This window comes from Anser brachyrhynchus, assembly GCF_964034855.1.
Source record: "Anser brachyrhynchus genome assembly, chromosome: 11".
Lineage (NCBI taxonomy): Eukaryota > Metazoa > Chordata > Aves > Anseriformes > Anatidae > Anser > Anser brachyrhynchus.
This window is the reverse complement of record NC_137706.1, coordinates 61,443-82,987: the sequence shown is the minus strand read 5'-3', so window position 1 is coordinate 82,987 and position 21,545 is coordinate 61,443. Positions and strand designations below refer to the sequence as shown.

The 21,545-nt window shown below is 47.6% G+C and overlaps 1 long non-coding RNA gene across 1 annotated transcript in view; it reads left to right on the top strand.

Moving 5' to 3' along the window:
• Window positions 1-702: 702 nt before the first annotated feature.
• Window positions 703-21,545, top strand: part of LOC308200991 — a 71,763-nt gene continuing 50,920 nt past the window's right edge. Inside the window, exon 1 of the long non-coding RNA XR_013955986.1 lies at window positions 703-15,645. This is a non-coding gene — a long non-coding RNA (uncharacterized lncRNA). The remainder of the gene's footprint in view (window positions 15,646-21,545) is intronic.

Here is a 21,545-nt window from a genome sequence, read left to right as displayed (position 1 = left end):
CAGTGCTGTGACTCCGGAGAGCGCACTGGCACCACTGGGGATGCAGTGCAGTGAGTCCAGGGAGTGCACTGGCACCACTGGGGATGCAGTGCAGTGAGTGCAGAGAGTGCAATGGCACCAATGGGGATGCACTTCAGTGAGTCCAGAGAGTGCACTGGCACCACTGGGGATGCAGTGCAGTGAGTCCAGAGATTGCACTGGCACCACTGGGGATGCAGTGCTGTGACTCCAGAGAGCGCATTGGCACCACTGGGGATGCAGTGCAGTGAGTCCAGAGAGTGCACTGGCACCACTGGGAATGGAGTGCAGTGAGTTCAGAGAGTGCACTGGCACCACTGGGGATGCACTGCAGTGAGTCCAGAGAGTGCACTGGCACCACTGGGGCTGCAGTGCAGTGAGTCCAGAGAGTGCACTGGCACCACTGGGGATGCACTGCAGTGAGTCCAGAGATTGCACTGGCACCACTGGGGATGCAGTGGAGTGAGTCCAGAGAGTGCACTGGCACCACTGGGGATGCACTACAGTGAGTCCACAGAGTGCACTGGCACCACTGGGGATGCTCTGCAGTGACTCCAGAGAGCGCACTGGCACCACTGGGGATGCAGTGCAGTGAGTGCAGAGAGTGCACTGGCACCACTGGGGATGCACTTCAGTGAGTTCAGAGAGTGCACTTGCACCACTGGGGATGGGTTTCAAGCCAACTGCATTAACCGCTCATGCTTCTTTCTTATGAGACGTTAGTAAACCAATTACATAGCCTTGTCAAGACTAAATCACAGGTAAAAATCCTGTACATCTCATGTGGCCAACCACTCCCAACTCGGATTCCAAGAACCAGGAGGTTCGGTGAAAATAGGGCTAGTGCTATTAGAGGGGTGATTATTAGGGTAAGCCCTAAGCTGTCTTTAATGGAGAAGTATGGGTGGAATGGGATTTTGTCGCAGTCTGATACGATTCCTAGTGGGTTATTTGAGCCTGATTCGTGTAGGAAGGTTAGGTGGACTAGGGTGATTCCTGCAATTAGGAAGGGCAGTAGGAAGTGGATGGCGAAGAATCGGGTTAAGGTTGGATTGTCTACTGAGAATCCTCCTCAGGCTCATTCTACTAGAGTTTGCCCAATGTACGGGATGGCTGAGAATAGGTCGGTGATTACGGTGGCCCCTCAGAATGACATTTGTCCTCATGGTAGGACATACCCTACGAAGGCAGTTGCTATTAGGGTGAGTAGGAGGATTACTCCTGTGTTTCAGGTTTCTTTGTATAGGTAGGAGCCGTAGTAGAGGCCTCGTCCGATGTGTAAGTAGATGCAGATAAAGAAGAGCGAAGCACCGTTGGCGTGGAGGTTGCGGATGAGCCATCCGTACTGGACGTCTCGGCATGTGTGAGCTACTGAGGAGAAGGCGAGTGAAGTGTCTGCGGTGTAGTGTATGGCTAGTAGCAGGCCTGTTAGGATTTGTGTGGCTAAGCAGATGGCTAGAAGGGAGCTGAAGTTTCATCAGGCAGAGATGTTGGAGGGGGCGGGTAGGTCGATTAGGGAGTTGTTGATTATTTTTAGTAGGGGATGGGATTTGCGGATGTTAGGGGCCATTAGTGAGTCTGTGTGTTATTAGGATTATTACCAGGATGGAGAGGGCGAAGGATCCTAGGTAGGCCTTAATTAGCCCTGTGTGTATTGAGGTTGCGGCTTTGCTTGCGGCTACTTGTAGTTCAGCAAGGCCCTCTGGCCCTATTTTTTTGAGTCAGGAGAGGTCGATCAAGTGTAGGGCAATGTTTTGTCCCTTTTCTAGTAGGTTTTTGGAGAAGAATCGGTGTACTAGGGGGTTGAAGTACCCTAATGCAGAGGAGAAGTTTATGAGGGGGTTTGGTTTGGGGTGAGTGAGGGTGTGTGTTATGTTCGATAGTTCTAGGGCTAGGATGATTCCTAGGATTGTTATGAGGATGGCAGCGGTTTTGGTGATAAGGGGTATGGTTATTGGGGGGGTTTTGGTTGGTGTGATGAAAGAGGTAATGATTATTCCTGCTGTAATGCTGCCTAGGGCGAGTCGGGTTAGGGGGGCGGTGATTAGTGGGTTGTTTTCGTTTATTGATACTATTGGGGGGATTCGGGTTTGTCCAGCTTGGACTAGGATGGTTATGCGGATGCTGTAGGTTGCGGTGAATGCTGTGGCTATAAGGGTTAGGAGTAGGGCTCAAGTATTTAGGTATGATGTGTTTAAGCTTTCGATGATGAGGTCTTTTGAGTAGAATCCGGCTAGGAATGGGGTTCCTATCAGCGCCAGGTTTCCGATGGTTAGGCAGGAAGTAGTGACTGGGAGTATTTTCTGTAGGCCTCCTATCTTTCGGATATCTTGTTCTCCGTTTAGGTTGTGGATGATAGACCCTGAGCATAGGAATAGTATGGCTTTAAAGAAGGCATGGGTTGAGATGTGTAGGAAGGCTAGTTGTGGGAGGTTTAGTCCGATAGTGACTATTATTAGTCCTAGTTGGCTGGATGTTGAGAAAGCAATGATTTTTTTGATGTCATTTTGGGTTAGGGCGCATGTGGCAGCGAATAGGGTTGATAGAGCACCTAGGCATAGGCAGGCAGTTAGGGCTGTCTGGTTGGTGGCTAGCAGGGGGTGCATGCGGATGAGCAGGAAGATTCCGGCTACTACTATGGTACTGGAGTGCAGTAGGGCTGATACTGGGGTGGGGCCTTCTATTGCTGCGGGCAGTCATGGGTGGAGTCCAAATTGGGCGGATTTTCCTGCGGCTGCGAGGATTAATCCTATGAGGGGGAGGATTGGGGTTTGGTGGGGGTGTACGGCTTGTTGGATCTCTCAGGTGTTGAATGTTGAAGCTAGTCATGCTATGCTCAGGGTCAGTCCGACGTCTCCGATTCGGTTGTAGATTACGGCTTGTAGGGCGGCGGTGTTGGCATCTGCTCGGCCTTGTCATCAGCCGATGAGAAGGAAGGACATGATTCGTACTCCTTCCCAGCCTACGAATAGGAGGAATATGTTGTTTGCGGTTGTTAGGAGGAGTATGGCGACTAGGAATGTCAGTAGGTAGGTGAAAAATTTTGTTACGTATGGCTCTGAGGCCATGTATCATATGGCGAATTGTAGGATTGATCATGTTACAAATAGGGCGATTGGAAGAAATGTTATTGAGTATTGGTCTATTTTTAGGCTCAGGGGGATTTTAAAGTTTATAATGAATTTTCACTCCCAGTGGCAGGTGACAGATTCTACTCCCGAGTAGATGAATGCGGTTGTAGGGGCTAGGCTAATTAGGAATGCGGTTTTAACAGCGCGGGTGGTGGCTTGTGGGGTGTTTTTAAAGTTTTTAAATAGAAATGGCAGGATGATTGGGGTTAGGAGGATTGTCAGCGTGAGTAGTGTGAGGGAGTTGATTAGTAGTGTGGGGTTCACTCCTTTTACTTGGATTTGCACCAAGATGGGTGGTTCCTAAGACCAGTGGATTGCTGTTATCCTTTAAAAGTAAGGGGGCTGAGGTTTTAGGCTCAGATGTAAGAGTTAGCAGCTCTTGTTGGTTAAACCCTCCCCTCGGCAGGTAAGAAGGTTTGAACTTCTATTCTTAGAATCACAGTCTAATGTTTGGTTTAAACTATACTTGCATGAGGGGATTCCGGAGATCAGTTCGGGTTTGAGGATTAGGAGGAATATTGGGATAATGTGGAGTGTTATGAGCAGGTGTTCTCGCGTGGTTGAGTTTTGCATAGATGTGATGTGGGAGGGGATTGAGCCTCGTTGGGTCATTAGTAGTATGAATAAGGTGTAGGAGGCGGTTAGTAGGGTTGCGATTCCTGTTAGGATGATCGTGAAGGCAGATCAGTTGAATAAGGTGATTATAATGGTTAGCTCTGCTATGAGGTTTGTTGTTGGGGGTAAGGCTATGTTTGTTAGATTGGCCAGCAATCATCAGGTAGCTATGAGTGGTAGGAGAGGTTGTAGGCCTCGTGTGAGTAGTAGAATTCGGCTGTGCGTACGTTCATAGTTTGTGTTGGCTAGGCAGAATAGTATGGAGGAAGTTAGTCCATGGGAAATTATTAGGATCATTGCCCCTGAGAATGATCAGTGGGTTTGGATTATTCCTGCGGCGATAACTAGGCCTATGTGGCTAACGGATGAATAAGCGATTAGTGATTTTAGGTCTGTCTGTCGTAGGCAGATTGAGCTAGTCATTAGGGTGCCTCATAGGGCCAGGGTTAGGAAGGGGTAGTGCAGGAGGTTGGACAGCGGGCCCATAAATAGAGTGACTCGTATAATTCCGTATCCTCCTAGCTTTAGTAGTAGGGCGGCGAGGAGTATTGAGCCTGCGATGGGTGCTTCTACGTGGGCTTTTGGCAGTCAGAGGTGTAGGCCGTATAGTGGGGCTTTTACTATGAATGCTATGAGCAGTGCTAGACCTGATAGTATTCCTGTCCATGAGGTGGATAGGGTTGGGTGGGTTAGTTGTAGGGTTGGCAGGTGCAGGGTGCCAATTTTCACGTATAGGTGTATGATTGTGATTAGCAGGGGTAGAGAGCTTACTGGCGTGTAGAATAGCAGGTAGATGCCAGCGCTTAGGCGTTCTGGTTGGTTCCCCCATCGGGTGATTAAGATTAGGGTGGGAATGAGGGTTGCTTCAAATGAGATGTAAAATAGTGCTAGTTCTGTGGTGGAAAAGGCTAGTAGGATGAATGGCTGGACTGCGACTAAGGTTGAGATAAAGATTCGTTTGCGTTGTAGGGGTTCTTGTTGCAGGTGGTTTTGGCTTGCTATGATTATGAGTGGGAGTAGTCAGCAGGATAGTACTAGGAGGGGGGATGAGATTTGGTCAATTCCTGTTCAGTTGGATAAAAATTTGTAGGGGTAGTAGGTTGGGATTAATCACTGTAGGCTTAGGGCAGCGATTAGGAGGCTGTATAAGGTGGTGTTAGTCCATAGAAATTTTGGTGGAGACAGCAGGGCTGTTGGAAGAAGTATGATTGTGGGTAGGATGATTTTTAGCATTGCAGGAGGTTTAGGTTGTGTAGATGGTCGGAGCCATGTGTGCGGGTGGAGGCTACTAGGATGGCCAGGCCTGTGCCCGCCTCACACGCTGAGAAGGTTAGCATGAGAATTGGTACCATGGTGAATGAGGAGACTTGGTTTTCGATGGATCATATTGATAGGCCTACGAATATCGATAATATTATGCTTTCAAGGCATAGTAGGGCGGATACTAGGTGGGTTCGGTGGAAGGCTAGTCCTAGTCCGCTGAAAATGAAGGCTGAGTAGAAGCTTAAATGTAGGGGCGACATAAGAAAGTTACAGGGTTGGCTGTAATCTGCTGGGTCGAAACCAGCTATCTTTTTGGTTAGACTAACTTTCTGTTATTCTGCTCATTCTAGGCCCCCTTGAATTCACTCGTAGGCCAGTCCGAGTGTTAGGAGAAGGAGGATCGCTACAGTTCAGGTGAGGGTCATTAGGGGGGATTGGAGTTGGACGGCTCATGGCAGGGGGAGTAGGAGGGCGATTTCTAGGTCGAATAGGATGAACAGGATGGCTACTGAGGAAGAATCGGACTGAGAATGGTAATCGAGCAGATCCAAGTGGGTCGAATCCACATTCGTACGGTGAGAGTTTCTCTGAGTCGGGGTTTATTTGGGCGAGTCAGAAGTTTAATGCGGTTAGGGCGGCGCTTAGGATTGATGATAGGGCGAATATGAACATGAGTGCGTTCATTGCTCTCCTCTGGGTTTATACCAGATTCTAGAGATTGGAAGTCAATTGTAATTAATATACTAGAAGAGCAAGATCCTCATCAGTAGATGGTTATGTAGAGGAATAGTCAGATGACGTCTACGAAGTGTCAGTATCAGGCTGCTGCCTCGAATCCGAAGTGGTGGTCTGATGTAAAGTGGAACTTGATCAGTCGGAAGAGGCAGACGGTCAGGAAGGAGGATCCGATGATTACGTGGAGTCCGTGGAATCCAGTGGCAACGAAGAAGGTAGATCCGTAGACGCTATCGGCGATTGAGAATGGGGCTTCGTGGTATTCTATTGCTTGTAGGGCTGTGAAGTAGAATCCCAGGAGGATCGTTAGGGTTAGGGCGTGGATGGCGTGTTTTCGGTTTCCTTCTGTGATGCTGTGATGGGCTCACGTTACGGTAACGCCTGAGGCTAGTAGGATGGCTGTGTTTAGTAGGGGGACTTCTATCGGGTTGAGTGGTTTAATTCCTGTTGGGGGTCATTGGCCTCCTAGTTCTGGGGTTGGGGCCAGGCTCGAGTGGAAGAACGCTCAGAAGAACCCTAAGAAGAAGAATGCTTCGGATGTGATGAAAAGGATTATGCCGTATCGTAGGCCTTTTTGGACTGTGGGAGTGTGATGGCCTTGGAAGGTGCTTTCTCGTACAATGTCTCGTCATCATTGGAGTATTACTAGGAGTATTGAGATGAGGCCTAGGGTTAGTAGTATGGATGAGTTGTAGTGGAATCACATGATTAATCCTGAGGTTGTGAGTAGGGCGGCGGCTGCCCCGAAGATTGGTCAAGGGCTTGGGTCAACTATGTGGTATGAGTGTGCTTGGTGTGCCATTAGATGTTTTCTTGTAAGTATAGGCTTAGAAGGAGCACGAAGACGTAGGCCTGGATTATGGCTACTGCTACTTCTAGGATGGTTAGGAGTAGTAGGATGATTATTGTTAGGATGGATACTGCAGGAAGGGTGGGTATTAATGCAATGGAGGCTGTAGAGATGAGTTGGATGAGTAAGTGTCCTGCTGTAAGGTTGGCTGTAAGGCGGACTCCGAGGGCTAGGGGGCGGATTAGTAGGCTGGTTGTTTCGATCAGGATTAGTGCGGGGATTAGGGGTGTAGGGGTACCTTCGGGTAATAGGTGGGCTAAAGAGGCTGATGGTTGGTTTCGTAGGCCTGTTAGTAGTGTGGCGAGCCATAGTGGGAAGGCTAGGGCTATGTTCATAGATAGTTGGGTGGTTGGGGTGAATGTATATGGAAGGAGGCCTAGAAGGTTGATTGTAAGAAGTATGATTATTAGGGATGTAAATATTATGGCTCATTTGTGGCCATTTTTGTTGAGTGGGACTATTAGTTGTTTTGTGATTAGGTGAAGGAGTCATGTTTGGATAGTAGAAAGGCGGTTGTTGATTCATCGGTTGTTTGGGGACGGGAATAGTAGGGCTGGGAAGAGTAGGGATAGTAGGATTAAGGGGATGCCGAATAGATTGGGGCTGGAAAATTGGTCAAAGAAGCTTAGGTTCATGGTCAGGATCATGGTGTGGGTTTGGTAGTGAGGGAGGTCTTATTTGATGGGGGGTTGGTTGTGGTGAAGGCTAGTAGTTTTGGTTGGATGAGGAGTGCTAGGGTTAATCAGGTTATAATTATGATTGAAAATCATGGTGCGGGGTTAAGCTGTGGCATATCATTAAGGAGGGGGAAGTCCCTCTTTGGCTAGCTTAAAAGGCTAGTGCTGTTGCATAGCTTCTTAATGATTAGGATGATGATAGAAGGGACGATCAGGCCTCGAAATGTGGGAGTGGGGTTGATTCTACTACAATGGGTATGTAGCTGTGATTAGCCCCGCAAATTTCTGAGCATTGTCCGTAAAAAATCCCAGGCCGGGTGGTAATGAATGAAGTTTGGTTTAGTCGGCCTGGGATTGCGTCTGTTTTAACTCCGAGCGTTGGGACTGCTCAGGAGTGGAGTACGTCTCCTGCAGTAATGATCACGCGGATGGGGGATTCTATTGGGATAACTATGCGGTGGTCAACTTCTAGCAGTCGGAAGTGGCCGTTGGGTAAGTCTGGGGTGGGCACTATGTAGGAGTCGAATGATAGGTCTTTGAAGTCTGTGTATTCGTAGCTTCAGTATCATTGGTGGCCGATGGCTTTTAGGGTGAGGTCTGGTTCGTCGATTTCGTCCATTATGTAGAGGATTTGTAGGGATGGGAGGGCGAGGAGTACCAGGACGATAGCAGGTAGGATTGTCCAGATCAGCTCTACTTCTTGGGCGTCTACAGCATTGGACGAGAGTTTTTCTGTTAGTATGTGGGCTAAAAGGTAGAGAACTAGGCTGCAGATAGCTAGGGCAACGATTAGGGCGTGGTCGTGGAATTCAACGAGTTCTTCTATGATGGGTGATGAGGCGTCTTGGAATCCTAGTTGGGAGTGGTTGGCCACATGAGATGTACAGGATTTTTACCTGTGATTTAGTCTTGACAAGGCTATGTAATTGGTTTACTAACGTCTCATAAGAAAGAAGCATGAGCGGTTAATGCAGTTGGCTTGAAACCAGCATGTGAGGGTTCGATTCCTTCCTTTCTTGTACTTGGACGAAGGCCGGTTCCTCGAAAGTATGGTATGGGGGAGGGCAGCCGTGGATTCATTCAACGTTTGTGGTAGTTAGTTCTGGTTGTAGGACTTTTCGTTTGGCCGGAAAGGCTTCTCAGATGATGAATATTAGTATGATTACGGCTACTATTGAGATTAGGGAGCCGATGGAGGAAATGGTGTTTCATAGTGTGTAGGCGTCGGGATAGTCCGAGTATCGTCGGGGTATTCCTGCTAGGCCTAGGAAGTGCTGGGGGAAGAACGTTAGGTTTACTCCTGTAAATATTACCCCGAAGTGGGCTTTTGCTCATGTTTGGTGTAGGGTAAACCCAGTGAGTAGTGGGAATCAGTGAGTAAATCCTGCTAGAGGCCATCCTAGTATAGGTAGAAGGTAAGTAAGGCCAATTTGGGGCTGTAAACTAGGATGATGGCGATTCAGCCTAAGTGGGAGATGGACGAGAAGGCTAGGATTTTGCGTGTTTGTGTTTGGTTCAGTCCTATTCAGCCTCCTAGTGCTGTTGAGGCTAGGGCCATGGCGGTGAGTAGAGCTGGGTCGAGGGATTTGGATGTTAGTAGGAGCAGGGTTAGTGGGGGGAATTTTATGAGGGTCGAGAGTAGCAGGGCTGTTATTAGTGGCGATCCTTGTAGTACTTCTGGGAATCAGAAGTGAAATGGCACTAGGCCCAGTTTAATAGCGATTGCTGCTGTCAGTAGTAGACAGGAGGTTGGGTGGTTTATTTGTGTGATGTCTCATTGGCCGGTGACTCAGGCATTGGTTATGCTAGAGAATAGGACCAGGGCGGAAGCAGCTGCTTGGGTTAGGAAGTATTTCGTTGCGGCTTCTACTGCTCGTGGGTGGTGGGATTTGGCAATTAGGGGAATGATGGCTAGTGTGTTGATCTCCAGTCCTGTCCAGGCCAGAACTCAGTGGTTGCTGGAAATTGTGATTGTGGTGCCCAAGATGAGGCTGAAGGTTATGATTGGGGTCGCGTAAGGGTTCATTAGTAGAGGAGGGGGTTAAACCATCATTTTCGGGGTATGGGCCCGATAGCTTGATTAGCTGACTCTACTAGAAAATAATATAAGGGAAGTATGGAGAATTTTGATTTCTCTTGTGTGGGTTCAATTCCTACTTTTCTAAGGTCAACAGGAAATGAGAGGGCTGTTATACCTCTATGTTCACTTTATCATAGTGACCCTTTGTAGTTCAGGCACATTTCCTTATGTAAGGAGGTAGGCCTGCATAGCAGATAGGTATGCTGATGTGTCAGAGGCACAGAGCTAGTGTGAAGGGTAGGAAGTTTTTTCATAGTAGGTGCATTAGTTGGTCATATCGGAATCGTGGGTATGAAGCTCGGACCCATAAGAAACCAGAAGATAGTAGGAGGACTTTTGTGGCTAGGATGACGGGGAATAGTTCTGTGGGTGGCCCTAGGGCGCTTGGGTTTAGGAATATGATGGCTGTAAGTGTATTTATTAGCATAATGTTCGCATATTCAGCTAGGAAGAATAAGGCGAAGGGTCCTGCGGCGTATTCAACGTTAAACCCTGAGACTAGCTCAGATTCACCCTCTGTGAGGTCAAAAGGAGCTCGGTTTGTCTCTGCTAGGGTGGATACGTATCATATTATTGCTAGGGGTCATGAGGAGAAAATGAAGTATAGAGGCTCCTGTGCGACGGCAAAGGAGCTGAGTGTGTAGCTTCCGCTTAGTATGATTATTGATAGCAGGATTATGGCCAGTGTCACTTCGTATGAAATGGTCTGTGCTACTGCCCGTAGGGCTCCGATTAGTGCGTATTTTGAGTTCGAGGCTCAGCCTGATCATAGGACTGAGTAGACGGCTAGGCTTGACATGGCTATTAGGAAGAGAACTCCGAGGTTTAGATCTGCTAGGGGAAATGGGAGTGGTAGTGGTGCTCAAGTGGTGAGGGTTAGGACAAGGGCTAGTATTGGTATCAGAATGAATAGAAGTGGGGAAGAGGTAGAGGGTCGGATGGGCTCTTTGGTAAATAGTTTCAGTCCGTCCGCAAATGGTTGAAGTAGGCCAAAAGGCCCGACAACGTTAGGGCCTTTGCGGGATTGTATGTAGCTTAGGATTTTCCGTTCTACTAGGGTTAGGAAGGCTACGGCAATCAGGATTGGGATGATGTATAGGAGGGATATAATGAGGCAGCTTAGTGTTGTTATTTGAATCATGGGTGAAGCTAGGGAGAGGATTTGAACCTCTGGGGAAAGGGCTTAAGCCTTCTGCACTTGCCGGGCTCTGCCACTCTAGCTGGTCCTTTTCTAGGATTGAAAGTGGTGGGGGAAGGCCCTCTTCACGGTTTAGTTGGTTTCACTGCTTAGAGGGGGGGGGCGTGCTTGTGGTATTGGCCCCACTTTCCCGGTCCTTTCGTACTGGGGAGAGTGTGTCATAGATAGAAACCGACCTGGATTGCTCCGGTCTGAACTCAGATCACGTAGGACTGTTAATCGTTGAACAAACGAACCCTTAATAGCGGCTGCACCATTAGGATGTCCTGATCCAACATCGAGGTCGTAAACCCCCCTGTCGATATGGGCTCTTGAGGGGGATTGCGCTGTTATCCCTGGGGTAGCTTGGTCCATTAATCAATTATATTGGGTCTGGTCACTGTTAGCACTTTGAGGGGTAGCTCTAGGTAAAGAGGTATGGTCTTGTTTTTGGAGGATTTGTTCTCCTCCAAGGTCGCCCCAACCGAAAAATATCGACCAGGCTCTGCGATGGTAGTGGCCCCAGTGGGGTTGATTGAGGATTCGCGGTGGTCGTTGATTTTTAAGTTCCACAGGGTCTTCTCGTCTTATGTTCACATCCCCGCTTTTGCACGGGGAGATCAATTTCACTGATTATCTGTGAGAGACAGTTAAGACCTCGTTTAGCCATTCATACAAGTCTCAATTTATGGGACAATTGATTGCGCTACCTTTGCACGGTTAGGATACCGCGGCCGTTAAACCTAAGTCACCGGGCAGGCATCACCTTCAATACTTGTTTAATTTGCTGAAGGCTATGTTTTTGGTAAACAGTCGGGCCTTATTAATTTGCCGAGTTCCTTTCACAGATTTTAATCGCTCTTATAGGCGCTCCTGAGTCGGGTTAACAGGGTTAGTTAATACGTGGTCTTGTAGGGGTTTTTGTATCTGTCTAGGTCTGTTAATAATGTTTCTATGTAAGCTTGCGCCGTTAGAGGGGTGTGGCCCTGAGTTACTTATTTTAGCATTAATTCTCCTATATTCATAGGTTGACCTGTTTGTGATAAGGGAATCATCTTATTTTGGTATTTTTAGGTGGTGGAGCTTTGACGCACTCTTTTTTGATGGCTGCTTTAGGGCCCACGGTAGGATCAGTAGTAAGAATTATCCGCTAGTCGAGGTTGTGTCCTTTTTTAATGGAGCTGTCCCTCCATTAAATAGCTCTTAATCATCTCATTAGGGTTCAGGATGTCCGGTAGGGAGGATTAAGGGGGAACTTAGATTCGTTTCACAGGTAACCAGCTATCACCCAGCTCGGTTGGCTTTTCACCTCTACTGACAAGTCATCCCACTCTTTTGCAACAGAGACGGGTTCGCTCTCTTTAACTGCTTGAAAGTAGCTCGCTTGGGTTTCGGGGGGGCAAACTTTAGTTCACTTTGCTTGGTTGTTCTCGCTAAACCATGATGCAAAAGGTACAAGGGTTGATCTTTGCTGTCTGTCGCTTTGATTGTTTCACTGCTATTTCATCTTTCCCTTACGGTACTGGGGTCTCTATCGCGTCTAAGTGTCTTTTCTATCGCCTATACTAAGACTGTAAAATGCTTTAGTTTAATTAGTTTAGTAAATTCTTTAGTTTTGGTGTACTATTTGTGTGGTTGAGCTAGAGGGGGGGCTTCAAGACGATCCGGTCTAGTAGATATCTTTCAGGTGTAAGCTGAGTGCTTTGGTGTTATAGCTACGTCTTGATATTCTAAGTACACCTTCCGGTACACTTACCTTGTTACGACTTACCTCATCTTCAGCGTATTTATGGTATTAGTTATGTGGGATGTGGCTTTTGAGGAGGGTGACGGGCGGTATGTACGTGCCCCAGGGCCGGCTTAAAGTAGGCTCTATTGTCCCACTTTACTGCTAAATCCGCCTTCCAGAAGTGGTTTCACGCTTCTTTCCGTGTGCCCTATGAATAGGGAATGTAGCCCATTTCTTCCACTCCATAGGCTATACCTTGACCTGTCTTATTAGCGGGGTGCTATTGTGTCCACTGTTGTGCTCTCATTCGAGGTGGGCTGGCGACGGCGGTATGTAGGCTGTGTTGGCAAGGGGTGGTTGGGTTAATCGGGGATTATCGATTGTAGAACAGGCTCCTCTAGGTGGGTTTGGGGCACCGCCAAGTCCTTAGAGTTTTAAGCGTTTGTGCTCGTAGTTCTCTGGCGGATACTTCGGTAAAGTAAGTATCAAGATTTAGGGCCAGGCATAGTGGGGCATCTAATCCCAGTTTGGGCCCTGGCTTTCGTGGGTTTAAATCAGTCGTTAGTTCCTAAGATCATCTTAATGGTGTGTTTAGGTGCATCTTGGGCTTATGACAGCTCAGTTGCATTTTGATCTTAGTTAGCTAGGATAGGCATTTTACCACTCTTTACGCCGTGTCAATAGGACGGTTGATTTGGGTTTCTTGTATGACCGCGGTGGCTGGCACAAGATTTACCAACCCTTGAAGTTAGGCTGTTGCTATAACTAAGTCAAGTTTGCACTCATTGCTTAATGTTAATTACTGCTGAATACCCGTGGGGGCGTGGCTTAGCGAGGCGTCTTGGGCTACTACTTGGGTGTGCCTGATACCCGCTCCTCAAGGCCTGTATGGGGGTAGGTGGTCGAGGGCGTTTACACTGGGGCGCGGATACTTGCATGTATATATTTAGCAAAAACCAACCGTAAGGTTAGGACTAAGTCTTTTGTCCGCAGGCATGTTTTATGCCATCTTGGCAACTTCAGTGCCATGCTTTGTGTTAAGCTATGTGGACGGGGGTGTGGTTAGCTGATAGTTGAGTGGTGAGTGAGAGTGAAGTATATGAAATTATCGCTTGTGTTTACTATTTTTAGTACTGGAGTTTCTCTAATAAGTTTAAGTTATTTTGTATGTGTTTGTGTGTATATATACATCGTTCCGATGATGTCATGGAAGGGATGATTAATGGAGTTTTAGAGGTAGTTTGCTGGGATTGGGCGATGAAGGTTTATGCTACATGGTGGTTAGCGAAAGTTTACTGGTTTAGTTTGTGAAGCGCAGGGGTTGCGCTTAATGATTTGTTGTTTTGTGCTATGTCCAACGAGCATTCATCCAATAGCCCCATTTAACCCGGAGGGTGGAGGTAACATTAACTGAATGTGGTCAAAGTGCATCAGTGTCAGGATGATTCCCCATATACGCCAACCGTCTCATCGAGGGACCCTTGAAATATAGGATAGGCCGTGAGGCAGGTGTGTCCAGGCTTAGATTGTGGGACCCCCGAGATCACTGGGAATAGCCACCTGTGAGGTAACCCCGGAAAAAATAAGAGGAACCAGAGGCGCCAAAAAGCTGGAACATGCCGCGATTACGCATTGAGAAGGTGAAAGTACTCACAGATGCCACTTTGAAGGGCAAGGAGGGGTGAGTGAACCCAATGGATGGCCCTGACCGAGGAACCAGAGGCGCAAAAATGTGAGGAGGGCGAGGGGTTTAGGGGGAACGTATGGGCCTGAAGCTAGTCATACCGGACATTATGTGCAACGGGTTGCTGATTTCACGTGAGGAGTACGATTAATAAATCCGTCTGATACGAACTGCATGAGATATGTGGTGGAGAGTTGTTGTTGGAGCATGTCCTGTGAGCATTCATTAAAATGGGGTCTTGTTATGCGCTTGAGTGGAGTTGTATTGGGTGTTGTGGGGTATGGTCCTAGAACATTCATGCCGGGTGGTTTGGTAGGAGTGTGTTTAAGGGTTTAATGGCCGTGTACATGTATGGGTTTAGCACCTGCTTATAAGATAGTCCGTATATAATGTATATTACTGGTACTATAGTATGTATGTATATGGGGTATATAAATTTATGCACGAATATGCATAACCAAATACCCCCGCCTCGGGGGGGGAGGGGGGGGGGGTTAAGCATAATGGCATAGATGGGGTAGAATTATTGGGGGCTTGCGGTTAGTTCCTGTAGTTGAGAACAATGGCGGCTTTTCGAGCCGCAGGCCTCGGGTAGTGTCCGGGCAGGAATAATGACTTATTTTATGTTTTTTTTAGGGATTTGCTTTGCGGTGGGTGTTTTGGGTGTGGCGTCGAATCCTTCGCCGTATTATGGGGTTGTTGGTTTGGTGTTAGCGTCTGTGGCGGGGTGCGGGTGGTTGCTGGGCCTTGGGGTTTCGTTCGTGGCTTTAGTGCTGTTTATGGTGTATTTGGGGGGTATGCTGGTGGTGTTTGTTTATTCAGTAGCTTTAGCAGCGGAGCCTTTCCCTGGGGCTTGGGGGGATTGACGGGTGATTGGATGTGCAGTAGCGTTTGTGGCAATTGTTTTTGGGGGGTTGGTGTTTGGGGGGTTTATGGGGGCTTGGAAGTTCGGGGTTTCTACTGTGAATAATGTTGGGGTGTTTGTTGTTCGGTCGGATTTTAGTGGAGTTTCCATGTTTTATTCACATGGGGCAGGGATGTTTTTAGTGGCGGGTTGGGGGCTGTTGTTGACTTTGTTTGTTGTATTGGAGCTTGTGCGGGGGTTGTCGCGGGGTGCTATTCGGGCGGTTTAGGGGTTAGGGTCAGAGAATAGTTTATTGAAAATGCCAGCTTTGGGAGCTGGAGATAAAGGTTTGAGTCCTTTTTTTCTGAGTTTGGGGTACTCTAAGAAGTGGTAAGTCTTCAATCTTTGGTTTACAAGACCAATGTTTTTATAAACTATTAGAGTATTTAGCAGTTGAGTATTTTGTTTTCTAGGGCGCTTGCGGCGGGGAGGAGAAATAGGAGGATAGTGAAGTAGGCGATTGAAGCGAGTTGGCCGATGATGATGAATGGGTGTTCGACGGGTTGGCTTCCTACTCATGTTAGGACGAGGAGGTCGGCGACTAGTACTCAGAATAGGAGCTGGGAGAGTGGTCGGAATGTTATTGCTCGTTGTTTTGATTTGTGCAGGAATGGGATTAGGAATAGGATCAGTACGGAGGCGGCCAGTGCTAATACGCCTCCTAGTTTATTTGGGATTGAACGTAGGATGGCGTAGGCGAATAGGAAGTATCATTCTGGTTTGATGTGTGGTGGGGTTACTAGTGGGTTTGCTGGGGTGAAGTTTTCTGGGTCTCCCAGGAGGTTAACCGCTCATGCTTCTTTCTTATGAGACGTTAGTAAACCAATTACATAGCCTTGTCAAGACTAAATCACAGGTAAAAATCCTGTACATCTCATGTGGCCAACCACTCCCAACTAGGATTCCAAGACGCCTCATCACCCATCATAGAAGAACTCGTTGAATTCCACGACCACGCCCTAATCGTTGCCCTAGCTATCTGCAGCCTAGTTCTCTACCTTTTAGCCCACATACTAACAGAAAAACTCTCGTCCAATGCTGTAGACGCCCAAGAAGTAGAGCTGATCTGGACAATCCTACCTGCTATCGTCCTGGTACTCCTCGCCCTCCCATCCCTACAAATCCTCTACATAATGGACGAAATCGACGAACCAGACCTCACCCTAAAAGCCATCGGCCACCAATGATACTGAAGCTACGAATACACAGACTTCAAAGACCTATCATTCGACTCCTACATAGTGCCCACCCCAGACTTACCCAACGGCCACTTCCGACTGCTAGAAGTTGACCACCGCGTAGTTATCCCAATAGAATCCCCCATCCGCGTGATCATTACTGCAGGAGACGTACTCCACTCCTGAGCAGTCCCAACGCTCGGAGTTAAAACAGACGCAATCCCAGGCCGACTAAACCAAACTTCATTCATTACCACCCGGCCTGGGATTTTTTACGGACAATGCTCAGAAATTTGCGGGGCTAATCACAGCTACATACCCATTGTAGTAGAATCAACCCCACTCCCACATTTCGAGGCCTGATCGTCCCTTCTATCATCATCCTAATCATTAAGAAGCTATGCAACAGCACTAGCCTTTTAAGCTAGCCAAAGAGGGACTTCCCCCTCCTTAATGATATGCCACAGCTTAACCCCGCACCATGATTTTCAATCATAATTATAACCTGATTAACCCTAGCACTCCTCATCCAACCAAAACTACTAGCCTTCACCACAACCAACCCCCCATCAAATAAGACCTCCCTCACTACCAAACCCACACCATGATCCTGACCATGAACCTAAGCTTCTTTGACCAATTTTCCAGCCCCAATCTATTTGGCATCCCCTTAATCCTACTATCCCTACTCTTCCCAGCCCTACTATTCCCGTCCCCAGACAACCGATGAATCAACAACTGCCTTTCTACTATCCAAACATGACTCCTTCACCTAATCACAAAACAACTAATAGTCCCACTCAACAAAAATGGCCACAAATGAGCCATAATATTTACATCCCTAATAATCATACTTCTTACAATCAACCTTCTAGGCCTCCTTCCATATACATTCACCCCAACCACCCAACTATCTATGAACATAGCCCTAGCCTTCCCACTATGGCTCGCCACACTACTAACAGTCATGTTTAACCATGTACGTGCCCCAGGGCCGGCTTAAAGTAGGCTCTATTGTCCCACTTTACTGCTAAATCCGCCTTCCAGAAGTGGTTTCACGCTTCTTTCCGTGTGCCCTATGAATAGGGAATGTAGCCCATTTCTTCCACTCCATAGGCTATACCTTGACCTGTCTTATTAGTGGGGTGCTATTGTGTCCACTGTTGTGCTCTCATTCGAGGTGGGCTGGCGACGGCGGTATGTAGGCTGTGTTGGCAAGGGGTGGTTGGGTTAATCGGGGATTATCGATTGTAGAACAGGCTCCTCTAGGTGGGTTTGGGGCACCGCCAAGTCCTTAGAGTTTTAAGCGTTTGTGCTCGTAGTTCTCTGGCGGATACTTCGGTAAAGTAAGTATCAAGATTTAGGGCCAGGCATAGTGGGGTATCTAATCCCAGTTTGGGCCCTGGCTTTCGTGGGTTTAAATCAGTCGTTAGTTCCTAAGATCATCTTAATGGTGTGTTTAGGTGCATCTTGGGCTTATGACAGCTCAGTTGCATTTTGATCTTAGTTAGCTAGGATAGGCATTTTACCACTCTTTACGCCGTGTCAATAGGACGGTTGATTTGGGTTTCTTGTATGACCGCGGTGGCTGGCACAAGATTTACCAACCCTTGAAGTTAGGCTGTTGCTATAACTAAGTCAAGTTTGCACTCATTGCTTAATGTTAATTACTGCTGAATACCCGTGGGGGCGTGGCTTAGCGAGGCGTCTTGGGCTACTACTTGGGTGTGCCTGATACCCGCTCCTCAAGGCCTGTATGGGGGTAGGTGGTCGAGGGCGTTTACACTGGGGCGCGGATACTTGCATGTATATATTTAGCAAAAACCAACCGTAAGGTTAGGACTAAGTCTTTTGTCCGCAGGCATGTTTTATGCCATCTTGGCAACTTCAGTGCCATGCTTTGTGTTAAGCTATGTGGACGGGGGTGTGGTTAGCTGATAGTTGAGTGGTGAGTGAGAGTGAAGTATATGAAATTATTGCTTGTGTTTACTATTTTTAGTACTGGAGTTTCTCTAAGTCCTAGGACTAGGAGGAAATGGTGTTTCATAGTGTGTAGGCGTCGGGATAGTCCGAGTATCGTCGGGGTATTCCTGCTAGGCCTAGGAAGTGCTGGGGGAAGAACGTTAGGTTTACTCCTGTAAATATTACCCCGAAGTGGGCTTTTGCTCATGTTTGGTGTAGGGTAAACCCAGTGAGTAGTGGGAATCAGTGAGTAAATCCTGCTAGAATGGCAAAGACGGCGCCTATGGATAGGACGTAGTGGAAGTGGGCAACTACGTAGTACGTGTCGTGCAGGGCGATGTCTAGGGAAGAGTTTGCAAGAACGATTCCTGTTAATCCTCCGATGGTAAATAGGAAGATAAATCCTAGAGCTCATAGTATTGGGGGGGGTCTCATTTGATTGTTCCTCCGTGCAGGGTGGCTAGTCAGCTAAATACTTTGATTCCGGTAGGGATGGCAATGATTATAGTGGCTGATGTAAAGTAGGCTCGGGTATCAACGTCTATTCCTACTGTAAACATGTGGTGAGCTCAGACGATGAATCCTAGGAAGCCGATGGATAGTATGGCTCAGACTATTCCCATGTAGCCGAAGGGCTCCTTTTTGCCTGAGTAGTATGTGACTACGTGTGAGATGATTCCGAACCCCGGTAGGATCAGAATATAGACTTCTGGGTGTCCGAAGAATCAGAATAGGTGTTGGTACAGGATTGGGTCTCCTCCTCCAGCGGGGTCGAAGAATGTGGTGTTTAGGTTTCGATCAGTTAGTAATATTGTAATACCGGCGGCGAGTACGGGGAGTGATAGAAGGAGTAGGATGGCGGTAATTAGTACGGATCAGACAAATAGTGGGGTTTGGTATTGTGAGAGTGCGGGGGGTTTTATGTTGATGGCTGTGGTGATAAAGTTGATGGCCCCAAGGATGGAGGAGATACCGGCTAAGTGGAGTGAGAAGATAGCCAGGTCTACTGAAGCTCCGGCGTGGGCAAGGTCACCTGCTAGGGGAGGGTAGACAGTTCAGCCTGTGCCGGCGCCAGCTTCTACAGTGGATGAGGCTAGTAGGAGGAGGAATGATGGGGGGAGGAGTCAAAAGCTTATGTTGTTTATTCGCGGGAATGCTATGTCGGGGGCACCGATTATGAGGGGGACTAATCAGTTGCCGAATCCTCCGATCATGATGGGTATGACTATAAAGAAGATTATTACAAAGGCGTGAGCGGTAACGATTACATTGTAAATTTGGTCGTCGCCTAGGAGAGTTCCTGGTTGTCCTAGTTCTGCGCGGATTAATAGGCTGAGTGCGGTGCCGACTATTCCTGCTCATGCCCCGAAGATGAGGTACAGGGTGCCAATATCCTTATGGTTAGTGGAAAATAGTCATCGGTTGATGAAGGTGACGGGTAAGATGGCTGAGTGTTGAAGCGTTAGGCTGTAGTCCTTTTTACAGAGGTTTAATTCCTCTTCTTATCGGCTCTGTAGTGAAATTCATGTTGAGTTGCAAGCTCATCGATGCGCACTAGGGTGCGTCAGGGTCTTTGTAGGCAGAAGCCAATTGGTTTAGGCATTTAGCTGTTAACTAGAGTTTTGTGGGATCGAAGCCCATCTGTCTAGGGAGGCTTTAGCTTAATTAAAGCGTCTGACTTGCATTCAGAAGATACAGGTTAATATTCTGTAAGTCTTAATGTGCAGAAACTAAGAGGGTTTAACTCTTATTTAAGGCTTTGAAGGCCTTCGGTTTGGGGTGTTATCCTAAGTTTCTAGACAATGGCATGTATTATTGGGGACAGGGGAAGTAAGAGGATTGATAGTGAGGCAAGGACCGCAGTAGGTGTGCTTGGGGCTTTGCTAGTGTATCATTGTTTTATGTGGTTAGAGGAGTTGGGGGGAAGGGTAATTGTTGAGTGGTATGCGAGGCGTAGGTAGAAGAAGAGGCTGAGCAGTGATAGCATGGCAATTGCCATGGCTGCTGGTGTTATTTCCTGTTTAGTTAGTTCTTGGATGATAAGTCACTTTGGTATAAAGCCTGTTAATGGGGGGAGGCCTGCTAGGGATAAAAGTACTAGTATTAGGGTGGCGTTTAGCACTGGGGTTTTTGTTCATGAGGTTGTGATCATGGATAGGTTAAGGGCTTTGATTTTGTTAAGGGCTAGGAATACGGCTGATGTTATGATTGTGTATAGGTAGAAGGTAAGTAAGGCCAATTTGGGGCTGTAAACTAGGATGATGGCGATTCAGCCTAAGTGGGAGATGGACGAGAAGGCTAGGATTTTGCGTGTTTGTGTTTGGTTCAGTCCTATTCAGCCTCCTAGTGCTGTTGAGGCTAGGGCCATGGCGGTGAGTAGAGCTGGGTCGAGGGATTTGGATGTTAGTAGGAGCAGGGTTAGTGGGGGGAATTTTATGAGGGTCGAGAGTAGCAGGGCTGTTATTAGTGGCGATCCTTGTAGTACTTCTGGGAATCAGAAGTGAAATGGCACTAGGCCCAGTTTAATAGCGATTGCTGCTGTCAGTAGTAGACAGGAGGTTGGGTGGTTTATTTGTGTGATGTCTCATTGGCCGGTGACTCAGGCATTGGTTATGCTAGAGAATAGGACCAGGGCGGAAGCAGCTGCTTGGGTTAGGAAGTATTTCGTTGCGGCTTCTACTGCTCGTGGGTGGTGGGATTTGGCAATTAGGGGAATGATGGCTAGTGCGTTGATCTCCAGTCCTGTCCAGGCCAGAACTCAGTGGTTGCTGGAAATTGTGATTGTGGTGCCCAAGATGAGGCTGAAGGTTATGATTGGGGTCGCGTAAGGGTTCATTAGTAGAGGAGGGGGTTAAACCATCATTTTCGGGGTATGGGCCCGATAGCTTGATTAGCTGACTCTACTAGAAAATAATATAAGGGAAGTATGGAGAATTTTGATTTCTCTTGTGTGGGTTCAATTCCTACTTTTCTAAGGTCAACAGGAAATGAGAGGGCTGTTATACCTCTATGTTCACTTTATCATAGTGACCCTTTGTAGTTCAGGCACATTTCCTTATGTAAGGAGGTAGGCCTGCATAGCAGATAGGTATGCTGATGTGTCAGAGGCACAGAGCTAGTGTGAGGGGTAGGAAGTTTTTTCATAGTAGGTGCATTAGTTGGTCATATCGGAATCGTGGGTATGAAGCTCGGACCCATAAGAAACCAGAAGATAGTAGGAGGACTTTTGTGGCTAGGATGACGGGGAATAGTTCTGTGGGTGGCCCTAGGGCGCTTGGGTTTAGGAATATGATGGCTGTAAGTGTATTTATTAGCATAATGTTCGCATATTCAGCTAGGAAGAATAAGGCGAAGGGTCCTGCGGCGTATTCAACGTTAAACCCTGAGACTAGCTCAGATTCACCCTCTGTGAGGTCAAAAGGAGCTCGGTTTGTCTCTGCTAGGGTGGATACGTATCATATTATTGCTAGGGGTCATGAGGAGAAAATGAAGTATAGAGGCTCCTGTGCGACGGCAAAGGAGCTGAGTGTGTAGCTTCCGCT